The sequence below is a fragment of the Mesoplodon mirus genome (genome assembly GCF_964341445.2).
Source record: "Mesoplodon mirus genome assembly, chromosome: 5".
NCBI lineage: Eukaryota > Metazoa > Chordata > Mammalia > Artiodactyla > Ziphiidae > Mesoplodon > Mesoplodon mirus.
In genome coordinates this window covers 96,512,764-96,534,708 of record NC_138980.1, presented here as the reverse complement: position 1 = coordinate 96,534,708, position 21,945 = coordinate 96,512,764, and the positions used below count along the sequence as shown (strand labels likewise).

General features: G+C 40.9%; 1 pseudogene across 1 annotated transcript in view; it reads right to left on the bottom strand.

The window, feature by feature from the left end:
- The window catches only part of LOC309805385 (PR domain zinc finger protein 14-like), a 56,863-nt pseudogene extending 44,404 nt beyond the window's left edge, over positions 1–12,459 (bottom strand). The window contains exons 1-2 of the transcript in view: positions 12,444–12,459; positions 12,013–12,063 (exon numbers count right to left, since the gene is read on the bottom strand). The product of the transcript in view is annotated as a PR domain zinc finger protein 14-like (transcript). The remainder of the gene's footprint in view (positions 1–12,012; positions 12,064–12,443) is intronic.
- Between the last annotated feature and the right edge of the window lie 9,486 nt (positions 12,460–21,945).

Sequence of the window (21,945 nt, the reverse complement as noted above, 5' to 3'; positions counted from 1 at the left end):
TCTCTAAATCAAACCCAAGGAGATGGAAGGATCTGAGCAGCCAGCCTGGGTCACATGCTCACCCTTGAAGCTGGAGCTGGAGTTTGCTTCACCCAAATTACATAACCTGAGAAAACCTCAAAGATAGCAATGATATCAAAGGAAGAAGAATGAATGGATATTTTCTCACCCAACAAAAATGTCTCAGCCCTCAGTGTATGCTCCAAAGTATCTTCTCAGGAGCCTCACAACTCAAGGATTATTCATATTATGCCTACATTTGTATAATCAGTTACTTTATACAAATATACATACACACACACACACACACACATATATGGAATACATATATTCAACTATGTATATATATATGTCCAGTTGTTACACAGTTGGAAGCAAAGCTCTGTTTGGATAAACAATGTATCATCAGAAGTTTATTTCTATAGGGATGACTAATGAGTGTTCTCCACTCTGCAGCTGGCCGGCTGACTTCAAACCCACTCACCACAGAAATCTGGGCAAGAGAGTGGTCTACAGATGAGGGGTGAGGGTATCATGTATGTATTTGTGGTGAGTTGTCCTGCAATGAAGAGATAATTTCTTGTTCCTGATTTATCTGGATGGCAACAGTAATATATGGTCCAAAATATAGTGGTCTTAAAGCAACAGGAAATGCCAGGGGTGAAAGCTATAAGAACGAGAACTGTATTTGGCTTTAATATATCTATTACAATTCAGGGCTGAATTGCATTTTCAGAGATGGATTCTCTAAAGGCACTTAATGATCTGATTGGTTTGTCACCAAGGTACTTTTCTATGTGCTTAATTTTATTTGTTCCAACCACATTCAAGTCCATGGAGAAGTCTTACTCACTTGTGCAAATCTGCTAATGAGAGAGCCCAGCAATGAGCGCTAGAGAAGATGCTCTTAGGGAACACTTTAAGGGGATGCTCTTGCAGGGGATAACCTTGGGAACTTTTATTTCATGGAGCTTTTCTAGAATCATTTATAACCAGACTCAAGGACAAAATGAGGACACTTCAGGTCTGACTGCCTGATAAGAGCAGCTTTCTCATGTCTATGCTGTCAGGCATCCCAGAAAGAAAACCAATAGCAACAAAGGCAGGACCCCACTCCTGCTGCTTGACCACCCAAACAATACAATAAGGCCCTGGCCTGAACTATATACCTCTATACTTTTGGGTAGTGTCTGCTACCTTTCCTGTTCTTATTTAACAAATGTCCTGTCTTTTGTGTTAGACACACTTGATGTTATCAGAGTCAATATCTAGGCAGCAGCAGAATCACTATATCTTACTTACACTGAGAGACAGATAGGCTGGCAGCAGAGAAATAACAAGAGGATTGTCAATTGTCGGGAATATATTAAGCTTTTCCTGAATGTAGTAGATATAAGAATGAAAGCAAAAATCTGTTGGGAATTTTGCAGCTATGCTATGAATATTAGTATTCATATGAATAATAATTCATATTAATTATATTAGGGGACCACCTTCAGAGAATGTAGGGAACCAGTGGATATCTTAGGAATCCAATAGAGAAGACAAATAAGCCTCATGTTTTGACACGGTAGAGCCAACCTTATAACCATAGGAGTGTTGGGGCATCCTAGCACTTTTCAGACTGATCAATAACATTAAACACTGCAGTTAAGTCTGACAAAATGAAACTAGCAAGAACATATCAATGAACACAAAGAACCTGATCATTATCACTCCTAGAGTGTAAAAAGCAACAAAATTGTAATTTATCTGAGGGTCCCACCATTAGAAAATAGGACAGAGTCTGAATTTCCTTTCTCATTTTCACAATAAGAAAGTCAATCTAGTGCTCCAGGCGCTATTACATTAAATACTGATATGGAGTCACTGTATAGTAAGTTTTCCTTCTAAGAAATTGATTAATCCTTAATGAAGAATAGGGAGACAGAGCCCAACCTAAATGGGTAATTCGTTCAAATACAGTTGACTTTTGTCTTTAGAGTCATTCTTTTCCCATATTACACAACGAATGATTTTCTTTGGAATTTAATTTTTCTGACAGTAACACATACATACCTAATAAATCTTTCTAGATTCTAAATGGACACTCTTGGAAAACTTTCATTTGGCACAAATGAAAATGAGCTAAAGCTAGCAGGGAACTGCCTTAAAACCTATGTTTCATGTCAGGCCCAACAATCAATAGTGCCCACTAAGGATAAAAAGATATATATATATATGTGGTTGGCTGCAAGGCTTCTGCTCCTGCTGCTTTCTGAACGTTTTGAGGCTATCAACGTTCTCTGTGCTTCTAGGGAAGAGTGGAGGGTACAGGTTTCTGGAACTAAGAGGGCCCTGAGATGTCCATCTGCATCAGAGCTACACAGAGCCATGGAGGTGCGTCACTGTCAATTCAAGAGTTCAGTTCCATTCACTTCAGCTCAAAAGTTTTCTGCTGAGCACTTAAGTACAGAGGTGTAATGACAGCTAGAGATAGGAAAGGTGCAAAAGACACAATTCCAGTCCTCAAGATGCATATCATCTAGGACTTATTCAAAGCACCCACACATGAGCTAAATAGTCAGGATCAATGTGTGATGATAATATTTACCAAGCTACATGCAGAGATGCTAAGTGGGTGGAGTTATTTTTTGGATTGAAGTGTAAAGAAAATGACAGGGTCATCTTTTGGCCTTAGGATGCACACACCTATGGTATCACTGGAAGAGTGTCCCAACTGAGATGTGCCTTAGGAGCTCTGGATGAAGAAACCCAATGGGGAATGCTCTTGGTAAGCTAAAAAGGTGTGTTTTCTGGAACTGAGTGTGTATTTTTCTGGAGATCCCAGCAGAGCACTGCTCAGAGGATGGCCAATGAGATGTTCCATACAACTTGCAGATGACCTCTAACCAAATAACCAGAAACTGGAGGGGGCCGCCCAGTCATTATTTTGCTGTTCCCCATTCCAGGATCATACAGAATTGGGGAGCTTACCTGGATCCCAGAAAAAAAGGGATCAGACTGCTAACTGTCTATTCCAGACTGAAGATGCTGACCATATTCCAGTCTGAAGAAGCTGACCATTCTTATTTACTGAGCCCATAATGGCCCCTTAAAGTCTTGTGACTCTGCTGTTTTGAGACACAGTGGCATATAGGAATCTTTGCTAAGGCTTTGAACATGGTCTCACCCCCTGGGTAGAACCTAAAGCCAATGTTTGTGAAGTTGTGCCTTTTGCGGGGGACATTGCCGCAAAGGACACACTCAGTTCTCTATCTCAGCAAACTCTACGCCCTTTTCTGAATCTTAAGTAATCACTCTCTCTCTCTCCTGTGGCTACCTTCAAAGTCTTCAGGGAACTCAGGTTTTAAGAACGTGACTTGCAAGGTATCAGTTAATACAAATTTCCCTCCAAGGAAGAAGACAGCCAAAAAGCTGGGCTGCCTTTGTGGAGTGGGGTAGGGAAAAATAGATGGGGAGATCTCCTATTAATTAATATTTCAAGGTGTTTTCCTGCCACACCTGGATATTTGGAATTTTTCTTATAGACAATGATGCTTTAAGTGGTAAAATGATTCTTCTGAGAGCAGGGGGCAGGATGGATTGGAGAGGGGAAGGCATTATTGGGAAACCAGTTAGAAGTGTATTGTCAAAATCTAGACATGATGTGAAAGATCCTGGACCTTAGTAATGGCAGTGGCCATAGGAAACAGGACAGACATTAGAGGCATATAGAGAAGACTTTAATCACTGACTAGACACAGAAGTTGTACGAGAAGGAGGAGTCAACGACAAATGTGAGCTTTCAAGTCTCAGGGACTGGAAGATATTGACTTGGAGAGATAGGAAGGGGAAAGAGGGGGCATGGAGATATGAAAGTGTTAGCAAGATAGTCAGTGACGTGAGATATTCAACCAGATGAGCAAGTTGTGAGGTTGAAATTCTGGAAAAGAACTAAGGGCTAGGGAAGAAAATTTGGGGACTCACTTGAAAAAGGAAATAGTTGAAAATGTGAAGATGAATGAGAACTCTGACAGAAAAGTATAAAGGAAACCAAGACAAGGCTGGTTCCTGGAGTTTGCTGGTGTCTGGCACAGGCAGCTAAAATCCAGAAAACTGTCTCATGAAAAGGAAGAGAATCTCTTCAGAGATCTGTCCCTGAAGCCTCAGGGTCAAGTCAGGGTCAATGAAACTAGACGTTTTAGAAAGAACAGGAAGAATGGGAATAGCCAACTCAATATCAAGTTGGGAAACTAATATTAAAAAGTTATTGGAGTGGGTTTCTAGCATCTTTGTGAGAAAAGATTTAGTCATTTAGTGGGAAGACAAACAAGGATTTCAGGAAAAACTAGGTGGTGAAGAAAAGGAGACAGGGCTTATAGACCCATTCTTTAAGAAATCTGGCTGTGAAAATATGGTGACAAATAGAACAATAGCTAGAGGGTATTGTAGAATAAAAGGAAGAGTTGTTTCCTCTTTCCACATACCTCAAGAAAATATCTTTTCTGAGGGCCAGAAGTATCAGCCAGATACTGTTGAAGGAAATAACCAGGTTTTATAAGAGTTTGCCATTTGTAATAGGCATAGTGGAAGCTGTTTGCCTAGATTACTTGGCTTAGGCTCTACCATGACTCAATAAATGATTAAATGTCCATTTTTGTGGCTTTCTGAAAGAGACATTGACCACCATGGCACAGTCAGCAAATGACAGTGGGTTCTTTATTCTCTGTTGTCATCACAGTCACTAAAGTTGACCACTCCTGCCCAGTGGCTGTCAGTTCACTGCAGAAGATACAGGAAAGAGAGCAAGAAGTTGGAAAGGAAATGTATACTTCAGTCCCACACAGAGATCCAAAGGGCTGGATCTAGACGTGTTCTCTTTTCAGAATTTGGATTAGAAATAGGCAGAGATGGAGTCTAGGAGAACAGTGCCTCTGGCATTATGACTCACTATTTAAGGATTTCATTAGGAGGGGAAGTACATGTCCTTCAGCCAGTCATCAGCAAATCACGACTGGCCGCTTATTCTACCAAATCCTGAAGAATTTAGCTGGAGAGGGTAAGAATCTGGAGGTGGAAACTTCGACATTGTAATGATTTCCTTGCCTAAATCCAATCTTTTCTATTTCACGTCATGAAAACACATATTTTTAGATGGATTGATAGACATAGACACATACAGAGTGCATATATATTATCTTTTCATAAACATTTACCTGTCAATGTCGGTAACTTAGGGTGCCTTTAAATAAAATCCCAACTGAATTAACCTAAAATACGATGTTCTCTATACCAGTTCCTAAAAGAAGATGGATCCTAAGAAGGACTACTTAAATTCCTTCCAGAGAAAATAGGGAATAAATGAGAATACCAGGTAGAGTTAGAGGGTTATTATGATGAACTGATTTCTATATAATATGACGGAAGATTAGAGCTCATAGGGTTCTGCATTTTAAAATAAATCACTGCATGGAGGCAGAGGAAACATTACTAAGACTTTTGTTCTGATGTCTGGTTAACACTTTCCTCTCTTTAGAGATTTCAAAATTTCAGAGGGAAAGCACAATTTAAGCAGTCCTTTCACCCATTCAACAAAAAAGGCATTGAGGGCCTCCCGTGAGCTAGGCACAATGTTAGGCTCCAGGACAAGAAGGTGAACAAAATAGACCTTTCTCAGTCCTGGAGCTGAGAGGATAGTGGGGAGAGGGGGAGAGCAGTAAACAATACTGGCACTGATGAATGTGTAATTACAAACTGAGATAAGTGCTTTAAAAGAAAAGAATGGAGCCCTCTAAAAAGCAAAGAACAAAGGACTCAAGGTGGAAGGGGGGTGCAGGGACACGGAAAGGCTTCCCTGAGAAAGGGCTGTTTGAGCTGAGAACCAGGTTGAGTTAAAGCTAACCAAGGAAGGGGTCGGGGGAAGCTGCCGATACCCAGAGAAGAGCATGCGCAAAGGTCGATCCCGCCCCCAAGCTCAACCCTCACAGGGGCCTGGCTGTGCAGCTCCTAGTTAAGGGTTTAGTCTTTATTCCGAGAACAGTGGGACGCCATTCAAGGGTTTTAAGCAGGTTGGTGACATGATCAGATTTGTGTTTTGAAAGAGCACTCTGGCTGCCACGTTGAAAACAAATTGGAAAGACATTGTCTAAAAGCCATTGTTTCACAAAGTAAATGCTAAGGCCTGCAGCTGTCACAATCACTTGCTTGTGGTCACCTGACCCCACTCATATTTTTCTGCCCCCCTGTGGACATTTGGAAGCTATTTGAGGCTGAGGATTAAGAATTTATTGATCCCAGATTATTATACGATTATGTCAACATTTGGGCTAGAGACACAACACCTTTCTGTCTGCTCAAAATTTTGATTAGCATGACGAATCACCATCCTTGTCCGTGATTGAACAAACAAGGCCTAACAAACAAACTTCCGCATTTTACAGTCAGTCACGGTATCATATTACCCTTCTCCTCCTTCCACCTCCATCGTTGTAAATGCTCATCATCTTTCTAGTGGCCCTGTCTGTGTTTTGACTCTCCATGTATCTCACCCTGTCTCTGACTTCCCTGGTTTCTCATCATGAGCCCCTGGTCAGTCGTTTCAACAGTGCTCTTGCTGTGGTGCGTGACTGAGGACAGCAGAGAAGGCACCGTCAAGAGCAAGGCAGAGTCTTGGGTACCGGGCAGATTCCAGTCATCCTGAGTCGTCTGTAACTTTATTATAGAAAGGCCTGATTGCATAGGCCAATTTACCAAATTTCAACTAACCAGGACTAAAACCATGAGTGTGCAATTGCCCTCACCAGAACCCTGCATTGCCCTCAGGTTGCCTCAGCAGTAGTCCTGGAGCCCAAGGAGGGCTGAGCTGCAGTATACGCTGGTGGTCTTGGCTGACATACACAGAGGAAAGCAGGGACGGGGAGCCAGGCCGGTCCTGATGATCCCAGCCTGGAGAAACCACCTTTCACCATACCGGCTGTGAAATGTTGCTGTAGAGCTGATGTGCTTAGGGAGCATCCAAAACCTCCCCTCCACCGTGTGAAAAACTCTCTTCAACATTCCAGGCAAGTGGCCATCCCTTGGTGTCAATAACATGGCTTTAGTTGTTATATCTTCCTTATATGGAGCCTAAGCAGACTCCTCCCTTAACTTCCACTAACTTAAACTAACTGTGGCCTCTGCCACCACATAGAAGGCGAATTCTTCCTTGACAAGGTGGCCCTTTAGTACTTTAAGTGTGTCATTATGTTTCCTCAATCTTCTCCATGCTGAAGCTCCCTATTTTCTTGCATGGGTGCTTCTCTGGTGAGGTTACTAGGGCCCTGTTGTCTTGGCTGTACTTCTCTGGACTTGCTAAGAGTTTGAAAAATACCATTCTTGAGAAATGTGTAATTGGCTGATTAAACAAGCTGGGCCCAATCAACTTTATTCTTGTATCCGTTCTTTTCAAACCAGTTCTTTTTCCATCTGTGTACAAAATTTGAAACAGACCCCATAGCTTTTCCACTATGGGAAATATTATTAGTCTCTTTGTTTGGGCACTAAAAATCTAATAACTCTGTCCCAGTCCAATCCACCCCAGTTCAGTAAAAATTCCAAATACATGTCCAGTTTAGGGCTTACGCCCCACTCCTGCTCAGATCTGACCCAGTCTTTGAAGCCTGGAGTTGTGAACAGTGTGGTTGCCTGCTCTACTGTTTCATAGCTCTTCCTCTTCTTCTCGGCAGCTGCTGTTTCCAACCACACCAGAGCTGGGCTGGGGTTGAAGAGACTCGGGGAAACTGGCTGGTACAGTTAGGTCTGTTGATGTCCTCTAGGCATAAGAGATAGGCAAAGCTGATTCTCTTATGTGGCACTTTTGCCTGTTCCTCAGAGATGCTCTGCTGGTGACATCTAAGCCACTGCTTCTCAAAGTGTGGTCCACAAATGAAAAAGTTATTATCACCTGGGAGTTTGTTAGAAATACACATTTTGGAGGCCTTCCATCCTAAGGAATCAGAAACCCTAGGAGTACGGCCCAAGAATCTGTGTTTTAACAAGCCCTCTGGGTGATTCTAATGCAGGCTAAAGTTGAGAAACATCGATCTAAACAATGGCTCCTCCCCTCTGGCTGGTCACTTACAACTTTGTTCATACCCTGGGTTCCTGGGCACATTGCACCTCCAGGCCTGTGTTGTCCTGCTGAGCTGAGCCCACAAACCAACCTCAGGAAACTACACTTTCCCTGCAGCTAAAGGCGGCACATTTCCCTCCCAACATTATCTTCTCATTGCTGTACTCCTCAGGGGTCCTTGCACCTAGATTGTCCATCTTAGACTTATGGGGACATGTAGATGTGAATGTCTCTGTGCCCCAAACTTCAGGAAGTAAGTGCCAAGCTCTCAAGATGTTCTCTTGAAGCCTCCCTCTCTTGGCTTAAGGAGAAGAGTATGCTCCCCTCCTTTACCTCCTATTGAAGTGGGTGATGAGCTCTTGCTGACCAAACTGGACTTATGATCTGTTAACATGTTTCATGAAATGGATCTAGCACACCCCTTTGGGACATGGGAGGACTTTGATCACCCTTGTACTATTCATGTCCTTTGGGGCCTACTGCAAAAATCCAAGACAACAGTGGAGTTAATATTTAACATCTTTTTGGACATGGCAACCAAAACTCAGTCCAATTGGGTGGTCGTACTTTGTTCTGCATGCTACTTTTAGTAATGCAGTCCAAGCTTACATTGGTCAGATCCCAGCATTGACATATAAGGAATATATTGTCAATTTCCTTAAATAATTTTCACTCATGTTCCTCTTAAGTCATGTCTCCCAAAATTTATTCTTAGTTAGGTCTTTGTGTCAGTTTTAAAACTGATTTATGCTTCTCTTTATATTTAGCATGGTTATGTGCCACTCACGCCTTCTTGTATTCATACATTGCTGAGCTCATGGGACTTTTCAGACATTAACTTGCCTAATATCTAGACTATCTGTCCAACTATGCTATCTACTTTTAAGTGAAATAATCACTGTTCCCATTATTCCTAGCATTTTTCCTTCTTGTTGATCAGAATTAAGAACAAATTGCTCATTTCCTGATCAATTCCTCTACATCTGAGAGATGAAATCATCAACAAGGCAAATGAAGAACTTATCAGATGTCCTGCTGTCATTGCATTAAATATCCTACAGATGCTCATTCTGTATATGAGCTATGCACCTTTCCTAGTTGGGCACACACTGCTGCTTGGCAACTGATTTCTTAACTGCTCTTTATTGCATCTCCATGGAGCTTACACTAACTCTTCTTTACCCCTTAAAATCCAGGCACCATTTCTTCCCATCACTACTCATAGATGACCCCTCATCCATTTAACTAAAGAACTAACGTCAGACAATATGAGCTCCCTCAACTTCTTGCCTCTTGATCTCAAAATCTCCCATAATTTGATTCTTTTACTTTCTCCCTGTTATTATCTCAGAAAACATACCTCTTATGCTTGCCAAGACCATGCCTCCATCTTTGTCATCTTTTCTCATCCTCTTTGGGACTTTCATTTCTTGTGCCTCCTTAATGTGTCTCTCTCCACTAGCCCCCTGACACGGGCCAAAAAAACAACAGTTTTAGTCCCATATCCTACAAACCAACCAACAAGAAAACACCCCTAGACGCTGAAGTTGCCATCATGTTGTTTTCCTTTGCTTCACTCCTGTTGACCAATCTCAGCTCGCTTTTCTCCATTCTCCTGATAACTTTCCATTCAGAGTTACTCAATGATCTCCTAACCATCAAATTCAACAGCTTTTTCTTATTTTTCTTCTTCTTGGAACCATAGACTTTTCATATTACACTTTATAGTCTTGACTCTCCACTGGGCACATGATAAGTCCTCAATAGAGATCAGTCTCGATTGTTGTAATCGCATCAGCTTCAAAACTGATCTCCCTACTGAAAATCTCATTGTATATTCCATTGTCAGAATTACTTTTGTAAAGGAAATACAGCTTTGCTTAAATCTCTTAAATAATCTAGCCCCAATATCCATCTCCAGCCTTATTGCCTAATGTTTCTTTTTTCTTTTTCTTTTTTTTTTTTTTGCAGTACGCGGGCCTCTCACTGTTGTGGCCTCTCCCATTGCGGAGCACAGGCTCTGGATGTGCAGGCTCAGCGGCAATGGCTCACGGGCCCAGCCGCTCCGCGGCATGTGGGATCTTCCCGGACCGGGGCACGAACCCGTGTCTCCTGCATCGGCAGGCGGACTCTCAACCACTGCGCCACCAGGGAAGCCCCCTAATGTTTCTTGACACACCAATCAAAGTGGATGACACAGGATAGAACCATTTCCCTCTTCTCCAAACAAAATGTTTTTTATTTCTTCAAGCTTTTGATTATGATGTTTTTCCACTTTGAACTTCTCCTCCATCCCAGTTCTTTGTCATAGTACTTATTCTTTAAAATCTATCACAAATGCTACCTCTTCTGTGAAGACTTGCCTGATTCTGTTAGATGAGTGACTTCTTTTCCTCTAAATTTCTATAGTCTATTGGCATCCCTCATGTTATGCATTCAAATACACGAATATGAATAATCACTAAATTTAGGCAGCATAACTTTTTTTCTAAAATGACTACATCTTTCTCACACAAGGAAAACAGTATAAAACCAATCCAGGGCTTCCCTGGTGGTGCAGTGGTTGAGAGTCCGCCTGCCGATAAGGGGACATGGGTTCGTGTCCCGGTCTGGGAAGATCCCACATGCCGCGGAGCGGCTGGGCCCGTGAGCCATGGCCGCTGAGCCTGTGCATCTGGAGCCTGTGCTCCACAATGGGAGAGGCCACAACAGTGAGAGGCCCTCATACCGCAAAAAAAACAATTAAATTAAAAAAAAAAAAAAAAACCAATCCACCTTTCTTGTCTTGCATTAGTTTAGACAAAACACCATCTGAGAACTGGGAAAACCATAATTTTCTTTAATGTTTTGCCTGTAATTTGTAAAACAACAGAAAATATTCCTGTGGACGTGTTTAAAATTTTTCCCAGATGCCATAATCTCAGTACTGTATGGCAATGTCTTCATGACACCCACTGAACATCCAGATGCTGAAAGAGTCTGGAGGACAGGAACTAAAATGATTAGCAATTGTGGAAATAGGCCCTTTGTGGAAGTAATTTATATATGAAGAAGAAGGAGGAGGAGGAGGACAAAGAGGAGGAGGAGGGTGAATTATTTGACTCAGAGAAGAAAAGGTAGGGGCAGGAAATGTTAGTTATTAGTATCTGAGTGTCTAAAAAAACTATTATATGAGAGACAGTGAGCAGCTTTTTCGTGTTCCTACTCAGAGGAGGACAAATGCTTTGGGCTGTTGCATGAGAGATTACAAAAAGACAGTGGGATAAGTCTCCAGACTCTAAAGTTGATAAAATTGTGAGGTGTGATAACATGTTGTCAAAGAAAGGGAGGAGAGACATCTTTCTACACTGGGGTCAGGGTGGTACCTTGGCTGAAAGAAAAGATACTGGAGATAGGGTTTTTATTCCCATGAGGTCACACATGTAGAGAAATGATTCTATCACACAGCGTATGAGAGAGCTCTTTCAGGAATCTAATTAGGAATCTAATCTATACTCAAGGAAGGAAGAAAGGTTCTGAGAATATGGCCCTGTGGGTAGATGCAGTCTTTGAAATGACATTCTGTTTACTTCTCATGGATCACCCACTCCCTAGCATTGTGACTCTGGGAAAGTTATTCGACTACTCTAAGAATCAGTTTTCTCATCTGCAAAGTGGGGATAATAGCTGTGCCTCCTTCACAGAGATGAGAGTACTCTCTGAGATGATGCTCAATAAATGTTAATTTTTAAAATTGTATTCGATATGTAGCACCTTCTAGGTACTATGTTAGGCATATTCCCAATCATTATCTCCTTTACAGAGCAATCATCCAAGCCCTATATAAAACAGATGATGTGACGACTTTTCACCAGAGTTATGTTCTTTAATTAAAAATAAAAGCCCTAGGTATCAAAGACCAGCCTGCTGAGTTTCCTTACCTTTCCCAACCACGAGACATTTCCCTGATGTCTGCAGCACGTCTTTGACGCCTGGGACAGAAGACCAATTTGCCTTTACCCCCACATGGCTCCACCTGTCACCATTATTATGTGATCTTTATAAAATTAAACAGAGAATATACCAACCTTTTTTTTTTTTTTTTGCTATGCTTTCTACCAAAGCCATTAAGCTGACAAATATGGTGTCTGTTTAGTAAGATGAATGGATACAAGAAAGAAAATTCCTGTATTTAAGTTTATATTTTCAAAACAGTATTTATACCCACTAAAGTATGTGTGATCAATTTGAGCTATAATGTATTTCTCATCTTCTGATGAACTTGTGATAGAGGGTCTATTTTTAGCCAGTGGTTATTATAGAAAGCATATTTTCCTCTGGGTCATTGCTTCTTTCTTCCTCTGCCACTTACCTGCACAAAAAACCATTTTCTCAAGGATTCCAGGGTGTGAATCCTTTAACTCTTCTCTATCAAGAGATCACCATTCTGATCTGGGCAGTAGTTACTGTGTATCAATATAGACAACTGGTAAGCTTTCAATACCCCCATTTGAGAGTCAGTTAAGAAGCACAGAATGCTAAAGTTACCTATGTAGTTGTATTAGAGTGTGTGTGTGTGTGTGCACGTGCGTGTATGTGTGCGTGTGTGTATACATATGCATTCCCTTTATTTATTTATTTACTTATTTTTTGCTGTCCGCGGGCCTCTCACTGTTGTGGCCTCTCCCGTTGTGGAGCGCAGGCTCAGTGGCTATGGCTCACGGGCCCAGCCGCTCCAAGGCATGTGGGATCTTCCCAGACCGGGGCACGAACCCGTGTCCCCTGCATCAGCAGGTGGACTCTCAACCACTGTGCCACCAGGGAAGCCCTTCCTTTTTTTAAGGAAAGTTTGGATACTCAGGAGCAAGGATAATGAGACATATGCTCCATTCTTAGCAAAATAAAGAGTTCAGTACAAAGCATTATATATAGCTTAATGCAAAAATATATTAATGACTATCTCTACGCTAATAGTGAAATTTAAAAATCCGAACTGCACGATTGAATTTATATGGCTGAGTCAGAAAGAGTCATCATAATTGGAATTCGGCAACATGTCTGGATGATAGAAATCAGTGGGGCATGACAATCTTTACTTTGAGTTATACATAAAGATAGCTTAGGACTGGAATGAGACATGTGTGATGTATAAAGGAATCCTTAGACACTATGAAAATAGTTCGCCACTGTGAAGAGAAGAGGGGAAGGTTAAATTACTTTGGCTATAAAACCCCATGTAAGGCTTCCCTGGTGGCGCAGTGGTTGAGAGTCCGCCTGCCGATGCAGGGGACATGGGTTCGTGCCCCGGTCCAGGAGGATCCCACATGCCGCGGAATGGCTGGGCCCGTGAGCCATGGCCGCTGAGCCTGAGCGTCCGGAGCCTGTGCTCCGCAACGGGAGAGGTCACAACAGTGAGAGGCCCGCGTACCACACAAAAAAAAAAAAAAAAAAAAAAGGAAAAAACCCCCATGTAATGCAAAAACCAACTGAACCAACTTTGTTTTCCAGATGTCTTAAGAACTGCATAATTGCAGAAGTTGGAGGAGTATATGAAGATGATTTCAGGGTATGCCTGATACATTATTACAGAAACAGCAACAATAATGATAAAAGTTTTAAATGATCCTAAGATGAACAAAGGAAATACTACTGCACAGGTTTAATAAGACATCCTTTTATAGAAGATGCCTAAACTATCAGCCTTTAGAGTAAGAACCACTTGAGTTTGAGCCCCAGTGTCACCACTTACTCTCTGTTGGACCTTGAAAATGTCCTTTACCTCACTGAGCTTTAGTTTGCTCATCTGTAAACGCTGACCAAACAGGGCTAATGTGAGGTTTAAATGAGATAATAAAATAAATTTCTTAGCATAGAGTCAGGAGCAAGGATTAAGGGCTCAATAAATGTCAGCTATGGTGTTGATAATGATGAAGAAGAGGAGGAAGGAGAGAATGAAGAGGAAAATCAGCTAGATTGTCTATCTATAAATGCTTGTTAAAAGAGACTCCCAAGAAGAAACAATTGTCTGATGATGAAATGAGAGAATCCTCTCCTTCTAGGGGAAAGTTATATTATAGTAAATCATTTAGGTGCATTCCTATCTGTCCTTGTAGAAGAATATTCACCGTAAAATTGAAATGGGGTCATATGACTTCTCTCAGATGGAAAGAGGAATTTTTTTTACCTAGAATTAAGAACAAACCTTAAATATGCTATTAAAAAAATCTGTCCTTTGGCTAAATCCCTATATAGCTAAGAGTTTATGAAAGAGAGCAGTTTCTTCACTGTCCCTGAGTCTGCAGGGACAGTGGGGGTAGAATGTGGCACATCAAAAGTTAAGGTGCGATGAGCAGCAGTTCTTGAAATTGACAAGCCAATCCTAATATTTATATGAAAATGTAAAAGACTTCAAATATTTGGAGCAATCTTGAAAAAGAATAACAAAGTTGGAGAACTTACACTACCTGATTTCAATATTCTGGGAGGCTACAGTAATCAAAGCAGTGTGATTGTGGATTCACAGAGCAATGGAACAGAATACAGAGCACGAGACTCCCACACAGGTGGTCACTGGATTTTTGGCAAAGGTGCCAAAGTAATCCAATAGGAAAAAGAAATTTTTATCAATAAGTTGTACAATAAATAAAAGGAAATAAGTATCAATAAATAGGATATCCATATGGAAAAAAGTGAATCTTGGCCTCTACCTCACATATACACATACATTAATTCAAGATGGATAACAGACCTACACATGAAAGTTAACACCATAAAATTTTAGTAGAAAACATAAAAGAATGTCTTCATGATTTGGGGGTAGGCTAAGGTTTCTTTTGTGTGTGTAATGGGACAAAGAAACACTAGCCATAAAAAATGTTTTGATAAATTAGTCTTCATTAAATGAAAAGCTTCTTTCATCAAAAGACACTACTAAGAAAATGAATAGGCAAACTGAAGACTGGGAGAAAATATTTGTAAAATAGATATCCGACAAAAGACTGGTATCCAGGATCTAAAGAACTTTTACAACTCAGGGACTTCCCTGGTGGTGCAGTGGTTAAGAATCTGCCTGCCAATGCAGGGGACATGGGTTCGATCCCTGGTCTGGGAAGATCCCTCATGCTGGGGAGCAACTAAGCCCATGTGCCACAACTACTGAGCCTGTGCTCTAGAGCCCGTGAGCCACAACGACTGAGTCCGTGTGCCACGACTGCTGAAGCCCGTGTGCCTAGAGCCTGTGCTCTGCAATGAGAGAAGCCACCGCAATGAGAAGCTCGCACACTGCAACAAAGAGTGGCCTCTGCTCGACACAACTAAAGAAAGCCTGCGCACAGCAACGAAGACCCAACGCAACCAAAAATAAATAAATAAGTAAATAAGAGCAATCATTAAAAAAAAAAGAAGAACTTTTACAACTCAGTAATATAAAGTCAAATAACTCAAAAATAAAGGGGGCAAAAGACTTGAAGATGTTTTCCGAAAGAAGATGTATGAATGGACAATAAGTACACAAGAAGATGTTTAACAACATTAGTCGTCAGGGAAATGTAAGGTAAAACTACAATGAATATCAGTATGTATCCATGAGGATACATACTAAACTAAAAAAAAACTGACAACATCAGAATTTGATAAGGATGTAGAGTGATTAAAACTTGAAAATATTATTGGTAGGAGTGGAAAATAGTACAATCTAAAGTTAGTACAATCTACTTTATGACCCAGAAACTCTACCCCTAGGTATTTACCCAGGATAAATTAAAACATGTGTCTACAAAGGCTTGTACAATACTGTTCATAGCAGATTTATTCATTATAGCTAAAAACTAAAGACAGTCCATCAACAAGATAATGTAGAAACAAATTCTGTTCTATTTATGCAATGGAATACTGCAATAAAAAGGGGAAAAGCCATACTGATTACAGACAACAGTATGAACAAATCTCAGAAACAATACTGAGGGGGAAAAAGAAATTTTAGAACAGGCAAAAGTAATTTATGGCAGAAAATGTCAGAACAGTGAGTGCCTGAGGGGGGGAATAATTGACTGGGAAGGAGCATGTGGGAGCTTTCTGGAGTGTTGGTGATGTTCTATATAGGGGTTTGGGTTATATAAGTGTCAAAACTCATGGAATGTTTCTTTAAGATTTGTGCATTTCATTACATATAAATTTTACCTCAAGTAAAAGTAAGACCATAAACAAATATTGAACCCTAATTAATAATATGCATACTGAAATGTTTGGGGGAAAGTGTACTGACATTTGAACTGGCTTTGAAATGCCTCAAAAAATAAGATGGATTGATAGATGCATTGAGGGATGGATAGATGGACTGTTACATGATATGTGATAAATCATGTGACTGATATGTGATAAAGTAGGTATAGTAAAATGTTAATGGCACAGTCTAGGTGGAGGGTATGTGGGTGTTCACTGTAAAATCCTCTCAACTTGTCTGGATTTTTGAACAGTTTTGTAATAATATGTTAGAAAAAGAAGTTAAGGTTGAATGGGTAGTTGATGGGTTGATCTGGGTCTGACCAAGACCCAGATGAGTGAGTCTGGTCCTCTCCTGTGGAGTATAGAATAGAAGAACCAGGAAGGTTTTAAGCAGGGCAGTGCTATCATCAGATTTACACTTTAGAACGACCTCTCTGCCTGAAGTGTACAGGGTGAATTGTAGGCAGAGGGAGAGGAACTAACTGCAGTCTAGGAGACCAGTTAGGAAACTATTCCAGTTGCACATGTGAGATATTTAACAGGGTAAGGTCTATAGAATTACAGTAGGTGATAGTTAGGTAATGGGGGAGAGGGCCAGGAAGGAGTCCAAAAGGGCACCCGGATTTCTGGCATTGTTCACAGAAAGAATGGCCCGACAACCTCTGGAGGAAATGGAGATGAAGCAAATGAGGGGTTGAGGGTGGTGGGTGAGAAGAGATGTTTCATTCCATATCAGACATGCTGACTTTGAGGTTCTCTGTGGTTCTCTGAGATGAAGATGTCCAGGTGGCATTAGCAATAAGGGTCTAGAGCTCAGAGAAGTCTAGGTTGGAGATATGGATTTTGAAATCATCAGCTAAATGATGGCAGTTGAAGCCATGCCAATGGATAAGATGGTCCAGGGGGAGAACATAAGTAAAAGAGCCCTGGGGTTACTCACTCTTTAGGGTTTGGCTGAGGAAGAGGAGCAGGCAAAGAAGGCCAAGGAGGAACAATGTAGAGCAATGTTTGTGGATCTCAAAAGGACTAAGGGCAAAATTCATATAGAGGAGGGTACAAATAACTCTGTTCCGGATTTTGGAGTGGGAAGAAATGGGCGCAGGAAAGTTTTCACAAAGGAAATACCAGTGGAACAAGACTTTAAAGGGTGAATAGTTTTCCATGTGAACAAGGGAGGTAAAAGAAAGGCAAAAGGAACAAAACGATAGGCCAGAAGTTTCAAGGAGTATTTAGGGAATTTCAGGCCATGTTTTGTGGGGGTTTGTTTTGTTTTGTTTTGTTTTTGACCCTAGGTTGGGGATTACAGTTTGGCTTTTTCACCAAATATCAGCCTGTTGGAATATAGTGTTGGGTTAGGGAAGGACGATTTCTGTACTTCTCCCAGATATAAACTACTAGTTTTCAACTGCAGTGCACACCAGAATCCCCTGGACAGCTTGTTAAAACAGAGTGCTGGGCTAGACCCCCAGAGTTTCTGATACAGTAGGTATGGGTGGGCCTGATAATTTGAATTTCTAATAAGATCCCAGGTGATGCCAATGCTGCTGCTCCAGGGACCACACTTTGAGAACCACTGAGAATGCAGAGAAGAAGAGGTGCCACACTACCCCCCAGAATCAACTTCTAAGGGCAGGCTTTCCCTGTCAGAGGGGACTAGTTATATTGGGAATAAGGGACTGTTCACATCACACAGTCTTCACATCTTTCTCACTTTCTTGGTAGACAGCTCCTTCCTGTTTAATCTTCAACTTATAAAAATTTTGGAAAATTTCAAGGCTGGGTTCTCTTCAACAAAGCAGACTCATGCTCGTGAGTCCCAGGGCCTCCTCTGTCCACTCACCCTGGTGACACACAAAAAAGAAAATGACTGCCGTGCCTTTCTCCCCAGTCTTGGCTGCCTTGTGGAACTGATTTACATCAGTTCATCATTTTCCCCTCCTAAGCCAGCCCAGTTATTACTAGAAGATAAAAGAAGCAAGTGGTGCAGTGGTTGGGAGTCTGCCTGCCGATGCAGGGGACGCCGGTTCGTGCCCCGGTCTGGGAAGATCCCACATGCCGTGGAGGCCGCTGAGCCTGCGCGTCCGGAGTCTGTGCTCCACAATGGGAGAGGCCGCAGCGGTGAGAGGCCCGCGTACCGCAAAAAAAAAAAAAAAAAAAAAAAGAAGCAAGCTGATAATATATCAAATTCCCCACAATAGCTCCTGGTCTGGTGGTGACCCTAGTGACACCACAGCCTGTCCTAGAAACTGGTGACACTTTTTCATTTAAAATTGATCTCTTCTACAGTTCTGCGACATTTCAACAACACAATCTAATGCAACACCCCCAAATTAATCAGGAATTGTAGTCCCTCCACACCCTCCCCTCCCAGATTGTAGGGTTTTATGGCAGTTGAATTTAGGACACCTATTACTTTGTGAGAATGAGCTGCTTTTAACTCTCCTCCTTCCCCCCAAACCTTGAGAGTACGGGGGTCTTGCGTATGTCTCTGTGCCACCATGGTGTGGGAATAGCATAGTTGATATGTCTGCAAGGTGAGTGCCAATTTACTACCCCAAGCCTCCTTGAATTGGTGGAGAAGAGCTGGGCTGTTCCTGTGCCCACAAGAGGAGCACAAAAGGGATGAGCAGGAATCAGAGGATCAGATTAATCTGTAGCAAGGAGGACATAGCGTGACCTGCGGGGCCCATGACAAAGGCCATGGTGAGAGGGAAACTGAGCTTGTTAGACGACTGATCATAATCCAGAGAGGTGTTTACACCAGGTAAGAAAGTTTAAATAGGGAGAATTATACACAATGGTAGAGACAGGGCCAAACTAGAATATACTTGCGAGATACTTCAGAGTTTTAGAAGGCATTCAAATCAAACTTAGCCAAAGAAGAGATAAAGTGATGCAATTCCAGGAGATTCTAAGGGAGACATTATCACCAAAACACGAGGCTCCTATAGTCTAATGCATTCCTCTACCAAACTAGGTTCAGTTTATGATAAAGATATTAAAATGGGGGGAGCGTGTAGGATTCAGAGCATCAAAGAGCCCTTACACAGTGTGTGATCTAATAGAAAAAAAAAACAATGCAGCTGAGCCTCAAAAACAGACAATTCAGGGGGATGTGACACTGAATATTTAAAAGTCTGTCATGTGAAAGGGGATGAAACTTGTATGGATGGGTAGATGTTACAGGGAAAAGATTTTAGAGCAAGAAATATAATAAGGAATTTTCTAGAAGGTAGAACAGCTTGAGGAGTTAGGAGATGGGGTTTGGAGCAAAGCTGCTTAGGTTTGAAGGTCCTGTAGTAACCTTCTGATTGATTTACCCTCTTGGTACCTCAGTTCTCTAATCAGCACAATGGCATTAAGAATAGTATCTTCTAAGAGTGTTGTTGGGAGATTAAAGAGTTAACAGTTCTAAAATGCTTACACAGTGTCTGGCACATGCCAAGGGTTATAGTTGTTGTTATTCTTGTTACTGATAGAGCTACTGATGGAAGAATGGCTTTGAGGGATGGTGTGTACCCTCTGAGTTGTTGTCTGAGCAGAGATGTTCAGGTAGGCAGGAAATCAGAGAGGAAGCAGTGGTAGGAGGGCAATGGCGCCAGATTGATGGTTTCAGTGACAGGCAGACACGGGACTTCAGAACAACTACAAAGGATTAATTCTCCACCATCTCTATTTCCACTCGTAACAGCATCGTGACTACTTGTAAAGGTTGTTTTTGCTTTAGTAAAAGCATGAGAACTCACTCCCACAAATACTTCCACAATTATAATATCTTTAAAACTGTCTATAGATGATATTTACATTTTCACAAACTAATAAAAGTCAGTCTTGAGAAAAAGTGAGCATTTTGAATCAGGTAAGATGCGGGGACATTCATTCATCCTTTCATTCAATATTTACCTAGTAATTCATACATCGGGCACTGTGCTAGCATTGGGGATATATATATTAGTAGTGATAAGCTACATTCCCTTGCCTTCAAGGAGTTTACGATTTAGTCATATTGGTCAGAAATAAGATACAAGAGGTTAAGAACCACTATGTGACATAAACCTAAGAGAAGCCTTTCAATACTGAGTGAGAGTCTACAAATCTACAATTCTTGCCCCAGTAAGTAGCAGCAGCAACAGTCCCGTGGACAAATTTAGTACAGAGAACAGATAAAAACCAAAGCCAAACCCCAAAATCACAAAGCACCACTCCCTCCGCCACCCAACCCACAGACAGCAGCCTAGAACCAGCCTTGAGGTTGTATAAGCATGTTGAGTTAAAGGCACTGAGGGTCACTTTGCTTTTGAGAAGTAAAGCATAAGGGCAAGAAAGAGCAATCCCTGTGTGATGAAGCAGAGAAATGACTTCTTCAGAAAGAAAACAGAAATTCTTTAAAGTAAAATATAATCTAAAAAATAAAAATCTACCTGGCTATAGCCATTGAGGTGTTAAAATACATACATTAAATTCCAATGGAACGAGGTAGATAAACATAGGGTACAAAAGAGAGATTGTTGAGAACCTTTATGAAAACTACATATTGTAGTTTAGAAGCTGGATGAAAGAATCTGTTGCTAAAGATAAATTTAACAAAGAATAGAGAATTTAAGACATACAGTTTCAACAAAAGAAGTTTAAGGCAAAACAAAAATTTCTCCTGCAATCATTTTTAGCAAAATGTAGATGGAGACTAAAGTCTCTTCCAGGCAGTCGTTACGTAGCACTTAAGACATGTAAGTGTTTCAACTCTCCAAAGCCAGATGGTATTCATTGTGGGGTCCCAGGAGGACTCACATGTGAATGGCCACAGTATTGGCCAGGATGTAAAATACAGCCTCAGTGTTACATACTTACCTAAACATCAGGCTCCACTGGGATTTTTTTCTTGAATAAAGGTTTGAGAATTGGGTCCCATCATCTATTAGTGCAGAGGAATTATTTCTGGAAATTAGAAAGGTGTTTTGTCCTCCAGAGATACAAGAAATTTAAAAACTCTGAGCCTCTTGAATTCTAAAACACTTTCTTCAAAGATTAATTGAATCACTATGCCGTTATAATCATGATATATTCTGAAGTAAAAAATAAAATCAATATTCAATTTAAATTCTTTCTGGGAAAGGACAACAAAATGGGGAGAAAAATAATCCAACATTACTTTCTAAAAGTGATTTATATTTTTCTGGTTTTTTCCCCAAATCTTGTCTCTTGAATATGTATCATTTCCATAATCAGGAAAGATGGTTGAAACAAAGAACTATAATATACCAATATTAAGACATTTCTTAAAATATTTATCTTAAAGAGTGCAATTAATTCTGGTAGCTCCACTCAAAAAGATTTAGGATAGCCAAGCATAATAAGAGTTAAGGTGACCACTCTGGATTAAGATTCCAAATAGAGAGTGCAAGTTGGATGGTCCAATACATGGTATGAAATTGAACAGTCTAATGTTATTTTATTCTAGAACACAGAAAAATTATTAGAGACTTTGTTGAGCTATTTAAGCCCTCAGTGTAATCTGAGCAACTCCACATTTTAACCTATGTGCTAAGGGGAAAAGAGGGATGCTGCATGAAATTAATAACCAGGAGAATTAGTAAAAATATGAATTAATTTTTCACTCCATATAGAGCTGAAGTATAGAATATTGTGTCAAA